The following is a 26,794-nucleotide window of genomic DNA, read 5'->3' as shown; positions in this document are numbered from 1 at the left end:
TTTGACACATCTCCAGTGTGTAACAGATGTTCTGGGAAACAAACTTGGTGGCCCTCTAAGCTCCATTTACAAGTTGAACATATGTAACAATTTCATGTTTATGTAGGCGACGGTTAGGCTTTTCCCTTTACAGAACCTTGCTTGTCCTTTGCTGTGATTTGACAGCATGAAATTGTGGTCGGTGATGTTAAAAAATTGAAATGCATATATATGCTCCCTTTGTTTTTAGGAATCTTACATATACTGTATATAAAAATTGTCAGGATATTTTTGTATAAAGCATTAAGATTTTTCTCAAACACTGTTTTAAAAAAAATCCTGACAGTTCACTCATGAAAGCATTAGAATTTCTTATGTTTCTTCAACTAATCCTTACAACTAATGTTTCAAGTTGATACAGGTGAGGTAGAATTTCTGATTCTAGTTCCTTGATGTTCAATTCGCCCGTATACCTTTTGCATGAGAAAAATGGTTCAATTGGGAGGGTCTCCTTCATTTATTCTCTTTAGATTTTAAAAGAAGTAGAACTTTTCATGAAAACAATTTAAAAAAACAATTAAAAGGGTGGCCTGCTGAAACATTTTCCAATGGTATTTGGTATGGCAGAATGTGTTGTTGTTACTATATAACTTACAGAAAACAAAGGATGGCTTTGCAACCATTGTTTCACTGATGTTAAGTTCACATACAGTAACTATCACCTTTAACTGTATCATCTTTCTTTATTTCCATACTGAATGAGACAGCTTAGACAAGACAGTGTTGAGATAAAGACTTTATGCCAGTGGAATAAGTCTCTTTGGTGAGTGCTGTGAAACAAAAAGAAATAAAAAGAGAGAGAGAAACTCAAGACGATACATCACATTTATAACAATTTTGCAAAAAGACTCCCAGCAGGCATTTTAGTAAGTCATTTTGTACTCAACCCCATTGGTACTCTGCACTGCAACTTCAACGCATTAGTCATTTCTCTTGAAGTAAAACCATACACCCATATTTATACATATTAACCTGGACAGTGGGTTTCATTTGCAGAGATGACCTGGTGTGTTATTAATGAGCTTAAAATGCCCTCTCTGGTAGCTATTTTCAGTCTTCACTATCAACTCCCAGCATGGAGGCAGTTAATTCAGACATTCAAGAATGTCCATGCGGCATCTGTTCAGCATTAATAAGCAATTGCAGCAGTGTGAAGGGAGACAGAGGCTTGTAATTGAAACAAGTAGCAGTGAAAAAGCTTGATGAGCTTAGAAGAAATGCTTCCAGAAAGTAGGCTTTCAACCCTTAAAATCTGTGAGATATGTTTATATGCAATTATGCAGAATTGTATGTGGATACATCATATTTGTATTTCTTTCTTAAAACTCATCATTAGCATACTTACATTTATTAAAACTATCTCTGCAAAGAATTGTATTTTTTTTGTCCAAATTTGCAGCAGACAAGATAAGGTGAAGGTATCAGGTGTGGGTGTTCTAAATTCACAAAACACCTTAATGATTACATGTATCTAAGACAGACTAGTAGGTACACTTTCCTGTATTTCTCAAAAACAAGGGTGCAGTCTTCAAAGAATAAATCCCAATTTGGTCTCCATACAATGCTATGATTTACTGTGGGACAATTAATTATTATAATACTAGTAATATTACATACTGTGCATAATATTTATTATTCAGTTTCACCTATATTGTTCTGTTACAATGGACTCCTTAAATCATTAATGCAAAAATTGGAATAACAAAGAAAACTTGCAAAAATCAACTTTTTTAAGCCTTAAAAATGAGAATATGGTTCATACAGACTATTATTACCTAAATGATAGGACCTTGTAGAAATAAGGGCCCTAAGTTAACAAGATTAAAAAAAATTGTCTTAAAGGCTGCTCATCAAAGTGGCACTTCATTAATCCGCCGTGCGGATAACTTTTTAGTGTTAGCCGGAATGCTTTTTTTTCTAAAGGAATAAGGTGTCAGGAGTTTTATTTTCCTGCTTAAAGCACACCCACCTCCTAATAAGACAGCTCAGGAGGCTGTAATATCTTTGCCAATAAAGCAGTGCCACAGATAGCTCAGCCTTGTGACCTTCACTGAATACTCGGAAAGCAGCAGGCAGTCGCTTCTAACTAGGCCTGTTGTTCTCTGATATTAGCTACCTGTCTGCTCCGTTTGCAGAAGGAGCTTAGCGGCTGATATTTTCATATGGTCCAGGCGAGACACGACACCCCTTCCTTTAATCTTTTTTGTGATGCTAACCATCGTATTTATGAAAAGCCCTGATGAACTTCAACCTTGGGGTGTTGCTGTCTTGAAATGCGAGGTAGCTGGAACGGGGGGGTGTTGAGGCTGTTGGGTGGCAGTGAGATGTGTCTTTGACCTCTGCTTCTGCCGTACGCAAGGCTGTCTCCATCCCAATTCCCCCCTGACCCTTGACAGCGGCAGGTGTGGGACTTAAATCCATTCTGTGAACAAGGTCCTCTACCCCACCTCACCCCAAAGAGTAAAAAGACCCACATGAACTGCAATTTTTCTGATGCTCCAGAATGAAATCAAGAACCCGCCGATTTTATGCTGAAACAGAAATACACATGCACCAAGAAAGAAGAAAAGACACTGGAAAGACATTGCTACAGCCATCAAAGTTCATTTGATTATTGATTTACACAGGCAGATACACTTTTGGTTTTGGTGATTTAAAGAACGTGCTTGATAGCAGTCGTGAAACCTGCAAATCAAATGCGAAAACAAAATTAAACACATGCACAAATAACAGAACATTGTTCTTTGGACCTACAGCTATTCCAGACAGGAGTATGTTTCATTTAATTATTTTATCAAGGCATTTTCCTTTTATGTTTCAAAATCTTTTATGCTAAAGTATAAGAAGAAATGGGAAGGCTTATTTGTGTGAAACTCAGTAATTTTAGGTGAATTGAAAAAAAAAACTATTAAAGGCTCAAGCACCTGCAAAGATGGAGCACTTGATTAGACCTGCTGTAGGCACAGTATAGGACTATTAAATGCGAAGGTAGTGTATGTGTAGTGTGTGCTGCTTCCCTGACAAAAATGTTCTGTACAGTGCAATGAATGAAAGGAGGTCTTGTCCATCAAAACCAGGAAAAAGTTCATATGGCCTTTTGGCCTATTCCAGACAAAAATATAGCCAACAACAAAGACACTGGACAAGTACATGGATGGTGCTATAGTTCCCATTAAAACCCCAAAAAGGCAGAGAACAACGAAAAGCATAATATCTGCTCAGCTTATTTGCAATGCAATAAGCAACAAATCCCTTAAAAGGAAAAATGTTGGGCAAAGAATAAATCAAGGAATGCAGTAAGATAACCCTGGCTTATTAGCATATTACATAAGAAGTTTCAGTTGGCAAAGACTGCAGAGGGAGAGGTGAAGGGTTCTCAGAGAAATTCTCCTTAACCCAGGGAAACTTCACAGAAGACAGAATAAAGCAAAGACAGCACAGCAGGAATCCCATCCACTTAGTTAGGTTCAGTCATGGTCTGTGAGGAGACAAGCTGATATTGTTATGCCTTAATGCTGTCACTTACGATGACGCTGTGTTGGAAAACTAGGGCACTTCTCCTAATAATTAAGCAAAGACACTACCCATCTGACTGACATCTCTCTGGGCTCTGAAGAGACAGAAAAAAATGGTAAAACCACTTGCTTGCTGTAGCATCCATGTCAGCCTATTACTGTGCTTCCATTTAATGATAGGATGTCCTTCTGAAGGCAGATTATAGTACTATGCATTTAAGCAATAGCGATCTCTTACATCAAGGACTTTTCCTTCACTAAAAATAGCCATAAGCATAATTTTGCTTTGTATAAGCAAATACTGCTATAAGCAATACCAAGATTAAGTTTTGATTAAAATGTGTTCTTGCAAATGTGCCGTTATTATAAGGCCAAATCTACAAACTCAATAAAGCTAAAAAAAATTCTCTGGCACCTTTAAAGCTTAACTTCAGAGCTTGGAAGTAAGATTAATAACTTGAGACTTAACCTTAAACAGACCGATTTTGATAGAGCAAGTGCAGTTAATATAGTGTATTTTGCTGCCAAATAAATGACAGAAAACATAAGAATGCTGACGACTTTACAGTACTAATAGAAAGTGAATCTATATGGACATGAAAAAATGATTTCTTTAAAAATGTCAGCAGAGCTGAATATTATCACAGCTGCACTTCATAACACTGAGGGTCTTAAAAGCTCTGAAACATACAACTTTCTCCAATAAACATCAAACCTCAAATGTTATAGAACATTTTAACACTGTTATGTCAGAAAATAATGAACAAGTAAAAGCAAGCCATAATACTCTCCGTAAAGTCATAATCTTATAATACTTTATTTTGTTTAGTCATGCTTGATACACATTTTGTCTGGATAAAGTACAGAAAGCTTCAGATAATACTGTTCACCACTTAAACATTTAACCAAATAAGCCATTCTCTCTTATTACACCCTGGAGAGTAGCTTTTTATGCAGTAGGGTATTTACTGTTGAAATCAGAGTAAAACATTTACCCAGGGCTACAAAAGTGCCTCTATCCCACACAGAAGGTGAACCTACAACTCATCAGTAAAGAGTCCAGAACCCTTAAACATTAATTGACATTGTTGTCTGGGTATGTAACTATAGAAATTGTAATAGTACTCCAGTTAAAGTTATGACATATCCTCTTCTAAAGAAGCAAGCATTGATGACTGATAGTTGAAGCTATTGAGGAATCTATTGAAGTCAGTAAAACAACTCAATTTCCCTCTCAGTAATTTAGCTTAAAAGTGCAGTATGAAAGTAATTATTTTATCATTTCTAAAATTATTCATTTTAATATGGATGCCTCTTTACTGTTTTGTCAAGTGTTTTTAATATGGACATATTCATAGAATAAAGCCTAAATATGATACCACAAATTAGTTACATTGACATCCAGAGGCTACTGTTTAGATCTCAAGCTAAATGATACACAAAACACAAATTTCAAAGGTAACTTAAAGATGAAAGACTTGAGGTGCAAAATAATTGCAAAATAGTTCAGAATGAAGATGAAAAATGAATTTGGGCACTTTGCTGCCATGTTTAGCACATATACATTTATTTAAAGCTTTCAGGACACAAAGAAAGTTAATGGTTTTGAGCTGTACACATTAATTGGTATGCTTTTTTTATTTTCCAGCTGTAGATGTTTACATGTAAGACATGATGGTATTATATAACTACACACCTATGGGGAACATCAACATATAATGCTACTTTTTTATATGTATTTCATTTTTCATGTTTACCCACATCCACAAACACTCTTATGTGACTGCACTTCACATTTCCATGTGTTCTATTGCTTCTAAAAATACCTAGAACAGAAAGTTTAATGGGCGTTACGCAGTTAATTTCCCAATTGCAATACACCGTAAGTCTGCCTCAAAGTTTGACGAGAAAGCAATTTGCCGTTTTAGACATGAATTGTATTGCCCCAAAGACAAATCTAGAGGTTTTCTTATGTCATTGTCAGGGTGACAGAATTTTTTGAAAGGAGGCGTTTTGATTTGTGTCTCCTTTCTTTTATTGGTGCGAGAGAATTATTGATTGTAATGGGAAGAAATTTCCACGTTTCATTACTACGTTGAACAAAATCAAAAGACCAAACTGGCAAGTCCATCTAAGAGTCTATTATATAAAACCCAGAGACCAATTCATTGCCCTGACCCTTATTTCAAACAGCAAATGCAAAGCCTTAGATCATTTTGATCATTTCTTTTGCCTGAGTGAAACTGTATGCTCAATATGACTAAGTGCTTCTCTGCAATGACTAATTAAATACAGTTTGTAATTTTATTATATGATAATAAAGCAGTGAGTCTATTCCCACAATAAAACACAGATTGACCCTAATTATTGAAATGTATGGTGTATTTAATTATGTATAGTGAAATTTGATTACCAGAAAATATGGAGAATATCAAGTGATTTTGTTTTCTCTTCTCATGCCGTTCGCTCTCCTTTGGAACTGTAAAAAAGAAGACATGAGACTTTGTCAAAACAAAAGCCACTGGCTCCTAATGAGACTCGTTAGTGATGCTAATTTATGTTAATTTTATTAATTAGAGACACCTATCTTTTATCTATACCATTTGGTGGTGAGGCAATTAGAAAAAAAACAATGACAATCCCAGCAGTCGCTGCCTTGGTTAAAAAGAAAACGTGATCAAAGGAGCCCAGAAAGGCAAAGGAAAGTCCCTTATCCTGAACTAGGCCTTGCCTTGGGCAACAAGGCCTCATTAAAGTCAGAAACACTCTGTTGATCACCAATTAACCTGATTTGTTGTAACTCTGATAAAAACCTCAAACGGCAGCGGATTTCTTACACTGGTGAATGACAAGGTTTATTGACAAAATGCGGCTCTCCTTTTGAAAGGAACACAAAGGGACCAATATAATCAGTCACTTACACCACACGCACGAGTTCTTATATTACAGAGATGAATACGGTTTGTTTCCTCCCAGTGTGATGGATGATCTTGTATCCAGAAATCTGCCTTTTATGCATCACAAGGCCAGAGACCAGAGCATGGATCACCCAACCTCACATGTTAAAGCCTGGAGTAGGGGTTATATTAACTGATACGGGCAGATCAAATAACCACTCTGTGGTGTATCAGCCTTCTGAATGCTGACCTCAGATCTGCTGTGGAAGACCTTCAGTCTGAAGTGGCTTGGCAAGTATAAGAGATAGATGAAAAATAAGAGTTGATTTTGGAATCTGTATGGTGAATTCTGAGAACAGGATTTTGTGACCCCTGAGCAATAATACAGATGACCGTGTTTTCTAAGCAATCACTTTTGTCTTCTGTTTGTTTTCCTCTAAATTGTCTTTGTTAGGTATATTATTGTTCAGGTTGTTCTGTCACAGACAGAATTTTTCAGTTCACTGCATTATGTTAAGGAATGTAATATTTGAAGGCTGATTTTTGTATTTGTTAATGCTCTGATTTCTAAGATTGATTCCTAGTTTAAGGCAACACTATGACCAATGTAAGTACATTACCTACATGCGTCTTTAAATTATTCTCAATAACTGAGCATGAAAAATTTATGCAAGACTAATTCTTGAACACAGAGCTCCATAACATAAGTACAAACACAATATTGTTTTATAGCATTTAATAAACCTAAAGGGATATCTGTTCCCAATAAAAGTCACAGAGCTGTTATTACATTATTCGCATATTTCCACTCTGTAAAGAACGCTTTCTTTCTTTTTCTTCTTAAGTCTCTGTGAGTGATTATCTTCCATTGTTTCATGTAATTATATGGGCTTTTAATCACCTCACCTCCAAAATACTTAAGAGAGGTGGTGGACAGGGGTGGTGTATCCTGCATTAAATTAAATATGAAATGAATACTGTGGAATTGCCTTGCCTCTTTTTCAGCCTATAATTTTAAGGGTGTAAGGAAAATACTAAGGTTATGTTAAATGTACAGGTTAAGGAGGTAAAAAAGAGGGTAGTGAAAATAATTAAATGGCATTTTAAAGAATGTGAAGGTGATTTTCCACCAAACTCTGTAATTAGTTGGAATATTGAGGAGAACTGCATAAGGATAGATTGGTACATGCCAACAATGAAAAGAGAGGCTTTTTTTTCCTCACCAACAGCAATGGTATTATCCTTATTTTTTAGCTTGGTTACATAGAAAAAGGCAGAGGAGACAAAAAATTCCATTACTTATGTATACACACATTCATATTTCATATGTTGCATTATTTTGTACTTGTAATGTTTCTTTGAAAAGATGTGTTTACTCAACTGTATGAAAGGAGGGTGTCCGTTTGCAGGACAAAAACCTCTTGCATTTCATAATTATAGAAAAATAATAATTTTTATGTACAATACATTTGTTATTTTTTAAAACATCAAGAGACCTGGGAGTAAAATCCAGATCACCTGACATCCAGTCATTCTTTCTGTTGAATATAATTGGAAACTGGAGGTTTTTGTATTGGAATTGAAATAGACCTTCGTATTAATTAAGGTTGGTCTTCCCTTTTAATTGAAACTGCTTTGACAAGAAACACAAGCAGAAAGCAGGCACACCAGGGCAAGGCCTAGGAGCGACTGACTCTGTATCTCATTGAAAAGCTCAAACACTTGGCCGCGTGCTTCTCAGGAAGTATCTTGGAAGCTGTGGCTTTGAACACAAAGAAATCATTCCATTTGAGAACGGAAAAAAATGGTCAGAATTTCCAGGCACAAAAGCAGCACTGCAACATTTAAAAAAAGAAACATATCAAGAAAAGATTGAAAGGAAGTTTAAAAAAATGAAATTGCACAAGAGAATAAATTGCAGAATCATAGGCAGAAAACAACAAATAACATTCAAGCTTTGCAGAAGAGGAAGAGAGTGAAGGTTCGGTTTAAAATGAGAGATTAGCTACTCATCTCAGTATTGGTGGGTTATCACCTGACAGAGGTAATGAAAGTGAGACCTATCTCCTGGTCGATATAGGTTTGACTGCCTTCTGAGTTCATTTTGCCCAGCTGAGAGAATGAGATTGCTATCTTCCTATTGATCACCGTGTTAATCCATAACCAGTCTCATCCCCTCCCTTGTGGAACAAGCAGAAAAACAGAAGATAATACGCAAGCACTCTTGACTTGTGTGAGAGTATGAGGGATTGGAGCAGGGAAGGGCTTTTTGCCATCTAAAATACCTTCCAAACCTCGGCACTGACTGACTTCCTAGCGAATAGCTACAATTGTAAAACCTTTCCTTCATATGTTCAAACTGAGTGATCAATAAACAATCTCACACACATGCACATGCAGTTGTTTTTGACAGAAAATGTGCTACACTAACCATTACAGTACATATGCTAAATAATCACATGCCCAGACATCCTGCCGGATGTTATTAAATTCAAGTTTGTGCAAACATTATCATGTGCTTATACTCTGGATTTGGAATAATATGTTCTATGTAGTTGTTTTGTTCAGGCGCCTTCTCAGTGAGCTAGCAAGAAGTCCTTAACCTTTTTTTAAATTTTTATCAACCATAATATTATTTGATAATGATTTTAAACTTTACTAAGCACACTTTGTTTCGTTAACTAGCAACATTCTAGCTGGGGCCTTAATGCAGTATAATCTTGCAGAATAATTAATTTTGAATGTTCTAATTTGTAATGCTCCATTTTCTCCATCTGTATATTAAATCTGACCTGGGCTGCTTTAATGTAATATGCTTTCTCAACAGGTTTCGACATGACTGTTTACTTTCTGGTTTTCTTATCTATCAGCCCACTTACTTTTCTGTCTGCAGTTTTGTGGCAAATATAAAAGCAATAGTTTTAATGAAGCTCAAAGGACATTTACAGCTGTTTCTCTGTCAATTCATGAACACTCAAGGTGACATGGAGTATGTTCCTCATGTGGCAGTCAAATTATAATCAAGTACAAATGTTAATAAATGGCTTTTTCTTTATATTTCATTTGAGAATTTATTAAGCCATTGTTTGCTCTGGAATTTATTGAATTGATTGAAATATGATTTGTAATTACAGCACAATCTTATTTTTGTGAACACAAACTGAAGTATAAGTGGCAGAGACAATTGGGATCGGAAATACTTGTGTTATGCGCATCATCAATTTAATAAAAACATCCAGTATTAGAACAAACTTGACTGTTATATAAAAAGGCTTAGACTGGGTAAAAAGAGATCTCTAATTCATAATGACCAGCATCTTCACAAATGTGATCTCAGCCACTCACTGTACTCTACGGCCATGAGCAACCAATATGAAGTGTTGACGTTGCTCATTCATTTACTCCTGTCAGGTGACCTTTGTCATTTACAGTACATTATTTGTTCCTCTGTACATATGAAAATGAAAAACTGCTATGATTAACTGCTAGAACCAAACAAAACGGCTAAGATTTAAGCAGAAGATCGGCATAGAACTGTGTTTCTTGATAAAGAAGGACACTGAAAATCTCTGACTGGAGACAACAGTGTTTTTGTGCATTGGCTGGAAAATATGTACCTGAAATATATTTTGAAAGGCTTCTTTATATTTACTTCAAGTTACCTCCTTCTGTAGGTAGAATTTAGCAGTAGCCTGTAACCTGGAGTTTGACAGGTCAGATTCAACTCAGTGACCACCAAAAGCTTTCTGACAGCTGGAAAAGTCACTGCAGCAGAGAATACTTCAGAACAGTCCCCAGTGAGCTGGGCTAACACACACAGCAGCACTCAGCCCACACTATTAGGGCACAGGTGGCCTTCCGAGACAGGCACAATTGCCTTTATATTCTCAATTTTTATCTCTTGTTTCAATGAAAATAAAAAATTACTTTGTTTTAATGGAATTAATTCTTCTCCTTTAGGAGTGATGAAAGCACATGGTTCGTCACCATTCCAGGTCAAAGTTTAGTGTTTCTTGGAACAGGAAGAAGAAATTTTGAGGCTCTTGTCAATCTCCATGTCCATTGTCATTGATCTCATAGTATGTAGTGATAGATTTACCACTCAAGTTAGCTAAAAAAATACAAAAATAAATGTATTCACAAAATATATGGTATGTTTTTATCCTTCTGTCCATTTTCCAACTACTTTATCCAATATAGATTTGCAGGGAGAGCCGAAACCTATATATATTTATCTATTTTTAAATATATGTATTTATATATTTTTTTAAAAAGTCAATAACTTGACATTTGCCGAAGGGTTACAGAGAGAAAATCAGCAAGAAAGAGATAGAACGAGAGAGAAAATGCTCCAATCAGTTTTGGACCCATGTAAAACTGGCTCCCGAAAAATGACTCAATCTAAACAAAGCACCTGATAATAGCTTTAAAAGAGCGGCCTATTAAGGGCTAGTATTTCATTACAAGGAGAAATGGGTCATAATGAGGCCTGCTCAAAAGGTTTTCCCTCTCCCTCTCTCCCAGGGCCTTTGGGCCTAGTGCCTCTTCGTCAGGACTCCATTGTTGTCTGCAGGGATAATGTCCTTATTAATTGTTCCTCTTTGTAAGGTGTCAGCTGCAGCTTCAAATTGAGACGGATGAGTTTTCCTGAGTCTCTGTTGCTAGTCCTCTGCTGTCCTATCTCTTTACAGCACACAGGTGCAGTATTTCACATCCAACAGTAGCACTCAGCACTCAGAGGACCTCAATCACTGGAACATATGACAAAATAAAGAGAAAGACGCGCTGGCAAATGAGCTTCAATGGGCGCTGAAGTGAAAGCATTAGCAATAAAAAAACGTGTTTGTAGAAGACTGCGCACGATGCTTTATTACATAGTTATTAGTATTTTTTTAGTGCCAATTAGAATGAGACGTCCGTCTTACCACAGTACTTGACACTGCCTTCCTCAGTGAATGGTTAAATGAATGGTGACTGTCCCTCTGCTTTTGTTTTTCCATTCCTTTGTTTCAGCCAGACCTGACGGAGGTAGAATTTAAGCATGTGATCCAGTTTACAGAAAAGCCTTTTAATCTAGTGAGAGAGAATTTGAGAGAGAGGATACATCGGCATACATGTGTTTTCTGTATTGCATATTTGTGTTATGTGCCAATGTAGATAGATGGTCATATTATAACGAGCAATTCTTTTAAAGTGACAAAACAAGAAAACGTGTAACACTTCAGGCACTGGTGTTTCGTAATATAATTGGAGGGTTCCAAAATTTTTCTGAGGGGGTGGAAGGAGTTTAATTTACTTTGTATAATTACAAAGCAGCTACATATTTAGGTTCTGGAACTGTTTCCTCAAAGAACTGAGGAAATGTCCATCAGTTATTGTTACTCCACAAAAGCTGTTTAGTCTGCTGCCAGGTTTAAAGCCTTCAGGGTGCAGCAGTTGAGCTCAAAATCAATAAAAGCCAGGCACATATAGCATCGACTACTCTCAGTGTTGTCTGGAAGACAAGTGTCTTTCTCCAGCTAACAGGTTTGATCTGGATTACAGAAAGCATTTAAAGTCCTGATGTATGTATAAGATGTGCGGGCAGAAAGACACAAAGTGAAGGCTCTAGCCTTTACTTATTAGACTCTGTGTCCTCTATGTCAATCTGAATAATGCCAAAGCTATGGGCAGTATATGTCAATTCAGTTTAAAGAGGCTGCCACCTAGAAACTAGCTTTAAAAGAAGGTCTACCACAACCAAGCTGTGAACAGTCCTTTCCTTTTCACATACAGGTTGTGTTTCTATGAAACCTCTTTTTGTCGTTTTGGGATCGAATGTGGTCAAACCAGAATGGATATAAATGAGAAAGTAGGAATTCCATATTAAAGCTTGTAAGATTTAATATGAATTCAACCACAGTGCAAGTCTTGGAGCAGTAAATTACACTCTACAGTTGTCCCTCTAATGACAACTAATGGACCATTACTTACTTTTCTGCTTATTGGGTGCCAGACAGAAAGTTACAGAGCATTAAACAAACAAGAGAAAATTAATAAGAAACAAAAATTGCATTAATTCAGCATCAATAAGAAATATTATATATTATTTAACTGTAACTGGAAGCTTATGAGCAGAGGAACTGAGTGTCCACAAACTGTAGAGTAATATTTCTTTTTAATGTACAAATATGAAACAAAGTAGATTTCATTCATGCCTCTTATAAAATATTTTGAACATTCCTCGTACAATGTGATTTTCAGAAATTTAGGATTCTTAGTGAGATATTGTGTTCTTTTGAAATGGATTAGGAAAGACATCTTTTAAAAATTGTAACAACAAGTCAGTTTCTGGATCGTTTGCATTGATAACAACTGATAGTGCAAATGTCAAGACAAAACTCACTTAGTTCAACTAAATGATTGTGATTTAGTGACAAATACATTAGGAATAATACTTACTCTTCCTGAGTACGTTGCGTTGGTTAATTAATAATCTTTCTACCATAGAGCAGCATATTAATGAATTAATGTGTTATTATTAATTCATGTTTATAAAATGTATCATCCCTAATTTGTTGGTAGCCATATTGGTCAATAAATTCTAACATGTCAATGGACAGCAGACTTGAGTGTTCTCAAAATATAAGCTAGTAAAAAAAGGATTTTTTTCCATGTGACTTCAGGTTCCATGAACCATCATGTGAGAAACCGTTAAAGTATCTTACATATGTTGAGAAAAATGCAGTTTTTTTTTTCAAAACCATTTGCAACCCAATAGGAAGAACAAAAACTATGGTTAATGAATACATCTGTAAACGTATACAGCGAAATGCTGCAATAACTTTAAAATTGTGGTATCTGTTGTCTCTCATTAATATAATGAAAATATGCTAGAAGCATGACTGGCGATATCCATTTAATGTATGGAAAAGCATAATTTGTGTTATTGATCTATGTGCAATGCTCTGTAGCTTTTTACTTTGCTTAAAACATTATTAATATAACTTGTTCATGAAAGGGAATTTTAATATATGAGTATAAACATGCTTTAATGAAGCTGTATAGATTAAATAGACATATTTCTGGTTGTGATTTTTGTTTGTCAGCTTATTTGTCAGATTATGCTGTAATTTTAGAAGCATAATAAATTAAAAGATGCACATTGGTGAAATGCTCCCTCCCTCCTTTGTATTCTATGATATGATAAGTACTGCAGTGTGTAAGTCATGGTCTTATTGTATGTCTGTTACAAACTAGGACAGTTTATTCTGATTCCATGTAACCCCATTCCCTATTTTCCCATTTTTTAACATTGTGCTGGAATGAAAATGGCTGTCCTTTATTATTTTCACCTTGTACTCACCACAGCCGTAAAATGAAATGTTGCTATTTTGATTGACATGTCTGGTGAGGTATTTCCACTCAACCCAAATTAATTCAGGTCAGCCTGAAAACGCACATGTTTAGAGGTGCACCCAACACCAGCCAGGTCACAATTAAAAAACACACACACACACACACCTGCAGAAACGGCCCTAAAGCCTTTAGGTGCGTGAGGAGTCACAGCTGAGGGAAATAACTAACAAAACTGAGGGTTTTGTGGGCTGACAGAAGTGAGTTGTTACTTCATCCACAAATGCCAAGACAAAGTCATTCAGAGTTACAAAAAAAGCCAATCAAGGTTCATATTGATGTGAGCTTGAAAGGGAATGTAAATGCTTACTTAGCAAAGTAATTTTAATTACTTGACTGCTCTTTTTAACAACATATTATTTTAATTACTAGTGGCTCTTAGGTTTATAGTAATAACCACTGGTAATAAAATGTCTTTTTTCATAGATTATTTTAGTTTGTTGAGAAAATACAGTTAATTAAGTGGATTGAAGCCTTCATAAGATCACCAGCATTAACATCAAATCCTTTTCTCCTCATTAAAGGAAACACAGTCAATTTAATTAATGCATATTAATCCTCACTGATGCTCATTTTAGCTTTTAAAAAACCAACATTGATAGCGGGGCTGGTCTAACTTCAAAATCGTTTCAGTCTCAAACCTCCAAGTCTGATTACAGCCTGGATTCTTGTCTGGTACATGCAGGGGTTGTCATATGAAACATATCGCTCATCCTCCTTGCTTGATTAAACGCAGTCCCTACCTTCTATATATGACCACAAATGGAGCAAGATAACATAAGACGTTCTTTTTACCTCTAGGACAAATATTGAATAGCATACATGATTTTTATGCAAAAAAAAGGGTAAGAGAGAGGGATTATTATAGTTCAACCAGTTCTCCTGCCAGTAGATCTTAAATATTTGAAAAGAAATCAATTCCCTAAAGCTTCTGATGCTTTTAAATGAACTGGATATATATGTTTGGGAATGTGATCATACGGGCTAAGGCATTATGCCACAATATTTCAGAATTACCTTATAAATAGAATAAATGAAAGAAGACTTTAGAAAAGTTAATTTGTATAGTTTATGTCCTGTATTTTCCTCACATTTTATGACCAATAATCAAAAGATTAAAATTCAGTTTTCTACTCATCCCTGTTTATAGTTGATGACAATCGTGCAGTGTTCATTTATTACACCTGATACAGATATAGGGTGTTTCTTACATCTGTAACACATGTAGGGTGTTTATTACACCCCTAACACATACGGTATATGGTGTTTATTACAATCTATACACATGTAGTGTTTGTATTACACTGGTAAACATTACTTGTCCTGTCAGATGTTAAACATGATTTAGGAAGATTATTTAACTAAATGTTAAATGGATGTATCAGAGGAAATGTTCATGCTTTGTCATGTACTTTCATTCATCTGTTATTGATATGTGTGACCATGGTATGAATGAACATGAATCAGAAGACATAAATAGCAGCTACTTGGAAGTGCATTCAGAACTCTGAACAGGAGGCCTTCATAACACAAAGGGAACAAGCTACTCAGCCATGTTTGTTGAAGCTGTGTAAGAACCAGCAAGATGAGATCCTCAGAGCAATTTACCAGACAAAACCAAATGTGTTGGAGGGGCTGAATGACTCTTTGCTGTCCGTCTTATGTTTTGATGTAAGATCCTACAATGCCTGTGAGCAGAATAAGCATTTTTGTGTTGGATTTTAGCCTACTCTCTAGTTACTATATCAACATTTCAAACTTTTGTTTTTCCCAATGTTAGACATATTTCATTTGATTGGATTACTTTAGGGACTAGTGGGAAACATTACTGACTCCAATGAATTTTATGTGATGTGTGTTACATCATATTTTCTGTCCTCGGTTGTTTGGACATCAGTGTCTAATTTATTCCATCTCTCTTTTATGTTTGCCATTTTACCACTGCAATGGAAATCGTACACATCATGAGGTCATCATTCTTACAATCCGTATAAAACACATACAATTGAACTCTAGGGGAAATTTAATTCTAATGCAATGACTACAAAATTACTTAGCTGCACAACCAGCTGCCCTGAAGATATTGGAAAGAATGGCTTATCTGCTGTGTAGAAGTTCACAAATCTAAACAGTATTGGCAACTGTCAACTAGCTTCATTTGGTTGCCAATTTCCCCCAACTGTTCTAAGTCATAATCATTCCTGATTCTAGCTATATAAATCCCTCACACACAAAAAATGTCTCATGCATTGCTCTGCTATCCTATCTCCCCTTTTGCAGATGTCCCTGGGTTAATGCTTCACTGAGTATGGGGGTCCCATCCTCCTCCTTCTTTGGCCAAAGGGTTGGCCCTCAACCAAGTGGGCCAAGCCAAAAGTTATTTCGGCTAGTTTGGAGTTTTCAAACACAATTTCTGTGAGATCTGTTTCCCCCATCCCTGCTCCCCTGCAGAACTGCACTGAAAACTGTGGTGGCTATATTTTTAATACTTTGTATTGTTTTTGTTTTCGTTTTTGTGTGTGTATATATGGGGTGACTGGAGGTGTCAGGTTTTATCCTTTGTGCCCTTGACAGTTTTTTCACTAGTACTCTCTCTCTCTTTCCAACACATTACTCTCAATCATAATATACAAAGGCAAATAGTGGTGCCAGAAAGCAAACATGACCAGAGCTCCCTTTAAACAGCTTTGATACTCTTTAAACTGTGCTAAAGTGCTGATTGCGACCAGTCTCTTGTGTAGTTATCTACCACTTGATAGGAAGCCTGTGAAAAGGGAGCACAGTACTGGCGTCTTAATAGAAAGAAAAACAGTTCACAGTGTACTTATCCAAGAGCAGATTTTCAAAGAATGTTCACTTTCCACAGTTGTGCCATATCACAGGGTCAGTTTGTTGAGAATGATAAGAAAAACAAAATACACTCTACTTTAGCGGCTGTGACTGTTTCAATAACAAATGCAGGATCAGTTCAAGGGTTGTTCTTAATCACATGGCTTTCAAAGCAAAAATAGAAAACAAATGATTTCATTTCACTGATTTCATTTTGCTGTGTTTCTCTTCCTGTCAGCATAAGGATTTGTATGAATTTTGATCTTACTAACTCTGCTCCTAAGATGAAAGTTTTTAAATGAAAATAAGATGAACAGGTGTTAGCCTTGTGCCAATCAAGTTACCAAAGGTCTAAGGCTTATCGTTTGGCTGAAGTGTTTTTATGTAATTCAGACAAGATTAAATGAGTCTGTTCATTGTATGGGATGGCTAGACCTTTTTCATATAGTAATTTACAGCCTCGACTGCTGAAGATATTTGATCAATACTAATTCTGTACCAAGTAAGTCATAAGGAACATAGCAAATATGAAAAACCAAAGAAGTATCAAACCATTATGAGTTGCAGCAACTTGGAAACATCACATTACTTTTGTGAGGTATAAGGATAAAGCCATCAATATCAGTCAGTATAATCTAAAACTGTAGCACTGTAGTGTTATAGCTTTAGTGTATAAAAACATAACAAAATAATATAATACGAAGGGATTCAAAAACATTAACATATTAAACATTATCAGAGGTGTTCTCAAACTCAATGTTCCAATTTACCATACTTTCCTTTGGCTTGGGTTACAGTGAGTAAATGTTTGCTCAAGCTTTACATGAGAAATCAGCATCTGGCCCTGTAAAACGTTTCTCCGTTTGTTGATGTCATCAACATCGTTGCATGTAGATGGTCAGTCACAGACTCATTCAGATTCACCTGCTACTTTGGGTGCAGGTAATTGAAATGGTCCCTGAAGTAAATCAAGGTCCACTGACTTCCAGTGATCTCAGGACTACCACATATCACTTCCATCGACCCCTTGTCTTACTCTGTGGTGTATTCTCTAGAGGTCTCTGAAAGAATGACCCATTCTGTAAAGAGCTAAAGCAGACCCTCTCCACTATGGAACTGCCCCTATGCCTCACAAGAGGCCAGATGAACTTTTTCTCTTTTCATATGAACCTTAGTCCCAACTTTACTTCCAAATGGTTACGAAGACCATTGAATAATGCTGAAGGCCTTGTCTTGTTTCAGTAAGTTCTGCCATACAGTATGCATTTAGATTTGTGAGGTTTCATCAGATGAGGCTTACACCTTGACCTACATTCATTGTTTCCTTGGTCAGTCGTATAAATTGCTTCAGACCCTGCTAAATCACTCTTTGGTGCAGGGTCTACTCAGAGCTCATGAAGCAATCTCATGGTTTCACAGATTCTTTATAGGGTAGAATTCTCATTGCACTGTATCTCTTCACTTGTAGCACTCAAGAAAGAATCAATATTTCAGTTTGTTGCTTTTTTTGAATAAATGTATCTGTGTAACTCTGTTACTTGAGTTTTGTTGAATATTCTTCTTTTTTGTCTGAATCATTGCCTGATGTTTTTTGCACTGATGCATCCACGCTGCCTTGTTCTCTTCAAACTGAACTTCATGACAATTTTCTTTGTTCATATAACAGCATCTAGGATAATTAACGCTTTGTGTCAATATTGCCTAGTCATTATCTAACTAGTGTTCGGAAAGTGGAACCACAAGGTCATTTGTTTTAATACTTTTATCCATTGTTATGTTCAATATATTATGAAGAGGTTGGAGTAAAGACATGTGTTGGCATGTGAGCGACAAAGGAACAGGTACAAGTTTGTTGCACACCAAAAAGTGAAAATGAAAACATTATGTCTGCCTTTGGCAGGTGTACCAATAACATTTTCAAAATTCTTCTGTATTTAAATGAAATAAAAAAAGTAAAAGTAATTTAATTTCAGCATTTGGAATACTTTATGAATAGGAATCAGTCTTTCTCTATGAAAATTTTAATTCAATTTTTACTTTACTCAATTTAAAAAAAGAAAAATAGGAATTTCTAAATTAATAGTTTGCTTTTATTTGATGACCTGATGCATGTTTTTGAATATAAAAAGAAAAACATCGTCTCACAATTCTGTTTTCAAGGCTCAGCACTGCACAGAAAACTGGAGTGGACAGATCATGTCCATTGAGCTTGTGAAATAAGCATCATGATGGAAACACTAAAATAAAACTATGTGCATTCAATAAAATGGCCTGCGTGACCTGAAAATATGTTTAATTGCATATATATATAATATCTGTAAGTGTTATACTTGCTCCTCAATTATCATCTCCATGAAGGCAAAGCAGAACAAACTATTCTGAAATTATTGTGGTAAATAAAAAAGGCTTGTAACTAATATATATATATTTTTCTAAAGTATCATTAGCCATGAATTTCAGCACAAATTCAGTCCTTAACTGCAGCCTGCTCTCTTTGTGTTCTATATGGTCTCAGCAGTGTTAAGATCTGTGGACTGGATTAAAAAGCATTACCAGCTCCTTATGGAGACAGGAACACTTGACATTATCGATCAGCATTTAACAATGTCAGCCCTGGTGACTTTGGCAGATCTATAAATCAGCTAGGTTAAGTGCCCTCTTTCTCACCTTGGTACCACTTTGCACCCAGTCCCGCCACCGAGTCATGGGTAAATATTGGCTGTGCCAGCATGCCCTTCCACTTCTGGGTCTTGTGTACATTTACTGATAGCCATTGTTTTCTGAGTCACAGAGATGGACCTCCTGGAGCCTTGCAAATGATTTTATCATCAGAGCTAAAAGGGGAAGCAAGAAAAAACAAACCTGAAGGACAAACCTCAATATAAGTGGAAGTAAGAAAGTGCATTTAAAAGGAAAGCATGCCGCTTCATCACAGAGAAACCTGCAGAAGGCAAACATTTGGTTAGAGCCGCGTTAAAATACAAATGTTTCCCCTTCCGAGATGGAGAATCTTTTTGAAAGCTCCAAAATTAGACCAGGGCTCTGCAGTGGAAAGCTTTTGTCCATTAAACGGCAACAAAGGTTCTTATATTCTAAAACAACACTGCATATTTATTGATGGTGCTGAATTTCTTTGAATAATTCAAAACCCAAGGACATGTTTACAATCATAAAAATACAGAATTATTAAAGTATTAAAGAGTGAGAGAAAAAGTAACAGAAAGTATGATTACATAATACAATATAATATATGAGATTTGCACGCAGGCCAATCATAATATAATTTCATATATTTATTTTCTCTTAGAACTCCCTTACAATAACACATTCATTCGCAGAGCTGTGAGACCACATCAATGCCATTCAGGCTTTGCAGGTTTATTTTATTTGTTTGCTATGTAAAAAGAAACACCTGGGCGATTCTAGAGAGAAGCACTTCAGCATTTCTATGGGCAAGCTAACAACATCTGAAAAGACAGTATTTTCATGAAGAGGAGATGTCCAAGGACACATTACAGAGCTCCCCATTAAGAAAATGTTAAGTCTGGGAATACTATCAGCATAATCCCATGTGTGTACACTCTAAATTCCACTGGCATATTCTTTTGAGTTCGGAGCTTTAAACAATTAAACGCATGAAGTAACTTTGTACTTACCCTGAAATTTATTATAAAGAGTTATAATAAAAGTTATTATCACAACACATTACATCACATCACAAATAAAGAAAACTAAAAATCAAACAATGAACACAGCCTAAATATTACCTTTATGGCACTGATGCAGTCTAGACAAAGCCATGTTTAGAAACCAATTTATTGCCATAAAGTGTCCACAGACTGTGACAATCACACACACACATCTGGAAGGCAAGTCAAAAGAAGTTTAAAGAGGTTCCAACTAGTGAATGACTGCAGACACACATGAAGTGACTTCATTTTAGGACGATCCAAGTTCAGTAAGGGAAACATTAGTTTCAGCATCAAGAGTTTGAACTGATTTAACTTTTCCTGCTGTATCCATGGAAAAAAGTTTTTCATGCCCTGGGAGGTTTAAATTTCCTTGAGTTGTCTTTTGCAACCGCTGTTCAAATCTGACATAAAGCAGTGTCTTATCTTTCGGATTTAGATCTCTGAGGTTTTCTGCATGGTGATTATGATGATGATGATCAAGACACTTTAACTTCAAATCTTTTAATCTTGTAGTTGCTTTCTATGGAATTGACATCTTGGGCAAACAGGCAAAAGGGAAAAAGCCGAGGCTGGGGGAAAAAAAAGGAAAGTCCTCCCTTTCGGTTTCCATTACTGAAGGCGCTGCACTTTTATAAGTGCCAATTGTTTTCTGCCTCTTGAAGTGCAGATAGCAATGTTTGAATTCCAGTATTAACTCTAGAACCTGCTGAGTTAAATTATGGTCTGTGGACTGCAGGGTGGGAGTAATCAATAAGAATACCTGGGGTAGTGTGTAATGTGTCTGCTCCTATCAGCGGGAACACTGTCCCCCAGCACTGTCCCCTCAGCAGGTTAAATAAATATGATGCTAGAACCAGACCCACTGGATTACATGATATCAATGTGCGGTCGAATCAGTAAAGTACTATTATACCGCCTTGCCTACTGTGAGCAGTATTTGACAAGGTTTGCTTTGAACATGGCTGTGATGTATTAGTTTTATGTCTCTCTCTCTCTGTCTGGTGCACTCCCTCCCTCGTTTCCTGTCCTTTTCTGTAACGTCAGCGCAATGCAAATGTAAAACATGTTAACTGGATAACAAGCAAGTGCCCGCCTCCTGTCTGACATGCTGTTTTGTGTCAGTGCCACCATTCTGAAGTGCGTGCCAGGGGGTACAGACACTGGTGTGATCAAGGTATCCACAGCGCCTCCTTAAGAGCCGAGTTTCAATTAGCTGGAGAGAGAGAAAAATACATTTCTGTGAGCAGTCTGTTTGTATTATGTAGTGTTTCCTGCAGTATGAACACTGTGGAAATGGGGTAAAATATGTGAAAAGTCAGTACATACGCTTGAAGCAACTTAGTCTTCCTATGCAGACTAACACAGACCTCATGAGATCTGAGAAGTATCCATGATGTCTTTGACTGTAGTACTGATAAACGCAGTAACTTCATAAAACATGAAATACCAAATACAAGGAAGCTCAGTGTTTCAGTGAAATGGGGCTCAGGAAAAAGCATATTTTCCTGACCAGGTCAGATATCCAGTGGTAACAAGCTCAGAAAATTGAGTTTTATTTAATAGGCTTCTTTACCTGCATTTGGTCAGAAGTCACTGCCACAGTCGATTAGGTTCAAGACCAGAGCTCTGCCTCCATGCAAAACCTCAAATTCAGGGAAGTGGTGCCCGGATTTCTCAAAGACTTCTGCACAAGCACCGTATCAAACCCATTGAGCACATGCAACCCAAGCCAAGACGATAGTGATGCTCATTTTAAAATGGCAGAGCTACCTTGTGGGTAGGGAGCAAGTCTTTCCAAAAAGGTGTACTGAAGAAATTACTGAGGCATACCCTGAAAGTCTTTTCACTTGCTTTTTTTTTCAAGAAACAGCTTGATAAGGCTCTTGGCTAAATTATCGACTAGTAACCAGATGGACAAAGCAGGCTGTATGGCAAACCAACATGTTAAATCTTTCTTGATTTTTTTTATATTATTCTGAGAACTAACACTCAGGAAAATACTTTCTAAAAGAAAAAAAAAAGTATTTTTTTTCTGTATCTGTAGTTTGTATCCTAATTGGAGATCATCTTATCCATAATAAAAAGTTTTAAAATAGAGGGGCTTTCTCTTCATTCTGCTATAAGGTTTTTTATCTGTCAGAAATAGTTCACACTGCATTAAAGCAGATTTAATAAGACTAATACATAAGTAGTCTTATTAGCAATATTAGTCAGTGTGACTAACGCCTCATACTGTGAAATGAGGGAAAGGCCTAGATACTTTAAGTAATGGACAAGAACTAAATGAAATTCATATGCAAAACGTGCATTTGTAACTTGCATGAGCACAAAACCTGTCTATAGTCTGCAATGTAGTGGGTACACTGTCGTAAACATCTATTAAGACTATCTGCACCATAGTCAGCCATGAAAATGTCAAAGCCCACTCAGTCTGCTTATGAAACTTGGGTGTAGACATCTGCAACTTTTCAAATACTTTTCCCAGCAATAGAACACCTGATGCCAGTCTTCCTGCAGGTGATTAACGTGATTCTTCTTGAAGGATATTGTTATTTGACCCTCAGGCAACTTTGACCAGGGTCACAATGAAATATTGAAATTTGAGGACACATTTTAATTGAATGCTCTTTTTTTCCCTTCCCTTGACCTTTTGAAATTTTCTTTCAGGTTGTGTATAAAAAACATTTGCATTCAGTGTTCAGTGGCTAATTCTTCATAAAAAAATAACATCAGTTACAGCAGAAAATGAAGTATTAAATTTTAGTTATTATAATAAATAAACAGATACCTGTATATGAAACTTGTTTTTTTAGGCATTCCCTTTGTATACGTCCGTTATACAGTATAGTTCAATATGTAAAGCCTTCCTTTTAGGTAGAGAACAAAGGAGAGGACAGCACAGCTGGAGTATTGCAATGGGGGAAATGTTCCTTTTAAGTTGTTATTATTTTAGTAAAAACAAAGTGTTCCAAGCGGAATATTAGCCATTATCAGAAAACACAATTTAAACCAGATCATTTGATGTGTAAGGAAGACTCCTGGGTACAGAGCCAGAAAGGTCAACAGGGAGGGTCAAATGTTCATGATAAAAGCGTTGATTGGCAAGAGAAAAGCTATCTAAAATGATTCCCCATTTCATTACAAGAGTAAGGATGGTTTTACCAGACCTCAGAAAGTCATTACAGAAAAAGAAAAAGGCTACAAATAAATGTAAGTTCCCTCTGTCTTTTTTTTTCTTTTACAAGAAATATTGTAAATCTTACTCTAGGGAAAAAGTCTGCTAACAATTTTTATTCTTTCAAGTAGGAATACAATTATAAAAAACAAAATTGCTCACAACTTCTTGAAAAATACATCTATTGGCACTCAAGATATGCTGCAGGACTTAGTTTTACGTATTTAGACTGAGTTTTTTCCAGGAAGATAGCTTAACCTAATCAAACACATTGATTGACAATTCAAAGCTTTGTTCTAATGTAGTTAAAAAATACTTAGGATCCAGTATTGAAGCTGATGTACTAAGTGTGCTAGAAAAAAGTCCTGACAGAAAACACAGGGAACACAGGAAAATAAGAGGAATCCAACAAAGGTACTGTAACGGACCTGTGGAACAGGCTTCTAGACATCTGGAATTAAATTCCTCAGGCAGCCACATGATGAAGTATTCGGACACAAAGAGACGCAAATCGTGGAAGGACTCAGAAGCTGAGCAGCTCATCCTTACATAACATTTTATTACACAGTGTATTTACATCAGGGTCTCAAACTCAGTTTCTGCAGTGTTTAGCATCTTTTGTACAGTCTTGTCAACTAGCTCTAAACAATAAACCTAATTATTTTCTTAGCTAAACATATATAGTACTGTATGTCATTTTCTGAAGGTCTTTTACAGTTAATAGCTTAAAAATGAACTTCCTAATAGGCACAGTTACCTGTAAAATACCCTGGAGCCTGATTAAAAGTTTTAAAATAGTGGGGTTAGTTAAATAATTAGACCAGCTCTGTAACTGAGAACTGGAATGGAACAAAACGAGGTCCACTAGGGAATTTGAATTAGAGATCCTTTTATTTTAAGACACTTCATTTAGGTTTTGTGTTTAAGTAATGTTTTCTATTATATTTAATGTGAAACAATACTAGGATACATTGGTAAAAAGTTAATAAAATGTGAACTTCATTGTGACAATCCAATCTTTTTCTGTAGTAATTCACAACTATCACAACATTATAATTTTATTGCATTTATTGCATTTCATTGCAGCAGGAATATTTAATTATTTCAAGCCATTATTCCTCACCTATTTAAGCTAATTTACTGCAGATGAACCTGGTACCTTAGATAAAAAAATATCATTGATATTTTTTTGCGGTGTGCTTCTACATTTTCTTTCCTCATAGCGTGCTCTCTGAAATATGCTCTCTTTGGTTACAAAGGCTTTTGACAATAATTTCTCAACAGATAATTTAGACAACAAAAATTAACAGTTATTAAAAAACAAATGCTCTTTGACAAAGGAAATTATTTCTCTTAGGAAAATCAAAACAGCAACAGATGTGGATATATTAGCAACAGCATGACTAGCCACTTTATCAACGATAACCTAATTTAATTCACCCTGAAGAACGTTTTAACCTAATTCAGAGCTTTACAAAGGTAGGTCTCTGTGTACTAGCACAGGAATTTATGTATGTGGCTCCCTCAATTATCTGTGGTGGTATAGGTTACAAATTGTGGAAGAAATTTGAAAAGTAAATTTGAAAGGAATATAATGAGATTAAAATGAATCTAAATAACATGTTTTTTTTTTTCTTGGCTCACAATTCAACACTACAGAACGTTAATGGAAACAAAACCAAATAAGAGCAACAAATTGTTTTCACGTAGTGCTTGAGGGATGCTGTGAAGAGTAAATATGAGGAAGACTCTCTAAACTGGTCAGTTATCAATTATCAATACACAACAGTAAGAGGCAGTGAAAGACGTGCCTTATAATTTATCTAAAAATGTAAACAGATGATTACTTGTTTCTTGCAGAAAATATGTGAAAAATGTGAAATACAACATTAATAAAGCTCTCAATTAACAGGTGCAGCTAACTGATAACCACAGAACTGATCAGTACCACTTAGACTGACCTTGGCTATGTGGGATCTTTCCTGTGACACCTCAGTGACCTATACAAAGACTTGGGAGGAGTGTCATATAGAGATTGCACTTGGCTTCAGATAGGTTGATAGATGGATACTCTATTTTCAAGTTGACCTGGTGAAATGACAGAACTCAATTAGCGAGCCTTGCCGGTCTAGGGGAGCTGCTTGCAGTACAGTAACCTCATAGCCTTGATCCACTCATGGTATTGATTAGCTCAGCTTCTCAGCCTCAGAAAGGGATCAAACATGGCATGTGTGAAAGGCTATTAACAGTGACCACCGCAGATAACCTGATACAACCCAATACAGCCTTTTCAGTAGGTTGTAACCTTTAATCCCCCTCTCGTCTTTATTATTTAACATGCTCTCTGCCAGCTCAGCCCTCTTGCTCCCTCTGCCTTGGTTCTGCCATACTTTACACATCCATTTGAATGAAGGGGTTAATTTAATTCACTCCCCCCCCCCCTTCCAGCCCTCTTCTTTATCTCCAGCTGCTGATGTATTTAGAAGTTCTGAAGAGCCTTACCTGCAGTAGAGTTCTCTCTAGGGTCTTGTTTTGCAGAAGGAAGGCCAGGGTGTTGTTGCAGTCGGGGAGTGGCTGTCTTATTTGGCTAGACATGGGGACACTTAACAGGACTGACCTGTGAACTACAGTTCCACAGCTCAGATTGTAGCTCTGGGTCCATGGATAATGTAATAAAGTGAGGGAGACAAGAGATAAAGGATTCTTTGGCCTGGGGGCCAGCACATGTTCGCTATGTGTTACTGTCAGAACCAAACATCAGGGGCTGTTTCTTCATGTCAGATACCATGAATATTTACAGCGCCTATGAAGTTTGTACATTCACAAAGTCTGCTGTTTGTGCTGCAGGACACAAATCCTTTAGAAGGAAAGGGAATATTGATCTCTCATTCTGTCTTTTATACAAAGAAATAAAGGTTCATTGTTATTTAAGTGTAACTTTAAGAGTGTATAGTTTTGTGGAAAAGCAACAGGGTCAATGATATGATTTATTTTAGGTCCATTTCCAGAAATATTTTCCAGTAGGAAATACAATTAAGTCAACCTATGGGTGTTGAAATAAGTGACAGAGTAAATTGTTTAGTATTGTTTAATAACATATTACATATGTAATTACATTCTTAGTTTCTTCCAATATTAATGTTTGTTCATATTAATTGCATGAGGTGTTATTACATTTTTAAAGGAAATGTACATAGGTGTTTGAGTTATATAAGCACATTTTTAAAAAAATATATACATATTGTGGTAGAA

At 36.2% G+C, this 26,794-nt stretch overlaps 1 long non-coding RNA gene across 3 annotated transcripts; it reads right to left on the bottom strand.

Annotated features, from left to right (window-relative positions):
• Positions 1 to 702: 702 nt before the first annotated feature.
• LOC148659297 (uncharacterized) lies at positions 703 to 26,140 on the bottom strand. Of its 3 annotated transcripts, none has more exons than XR_015940410.1 (6): positions 26,045 to 26,140; positions 19,343 to 19,509; positions 11,377 to 11,470; positions 5,968 to 6,033; positions 3,566 to 3,649; positions 703 to 2,724 (listed from the first exon to the last, which is right to left on the bottom strand). It is a non-coding gene; the product is annotated as an uncharacterized LOC148659297 (long non-coding RNA). The 3 variants fall into 3 exon arrangements; XR_015940409.1 differs by lacking the exon at positions 26,045 to 26,140 and adding an exon at positions 20,443 to 21,309 and having other exon boundaries at positions 703 to 809; XR_015940408.1 differs by lacking the exon at positions 26,045 to 26,140 and adding an exon at positions 20,443 to 21,308.
• Positions 26,141 to 26,794: the final 654 nt, after the last annotated feature.

Source organism: Lepisosteus platostomus, chromosome 7 (genome assembly GCF_059453375.1).
Source record: "Lepisosteus platostomus isolate fLepPlt1 chromosome 7, fLepPlt1.hap1, whole genome shotgun sequence".
NCBI lineage: Eukaryota > Metazoa > Chordata > Actinopteri > Semionotiformes > Lepisosteidae > Lepisosteus > Lepisosteus platostomus.
Note: the sequence above shows the minus strand (reverse complement) of the source record. Positions and strands in the feature narration are given on the sequence as shown.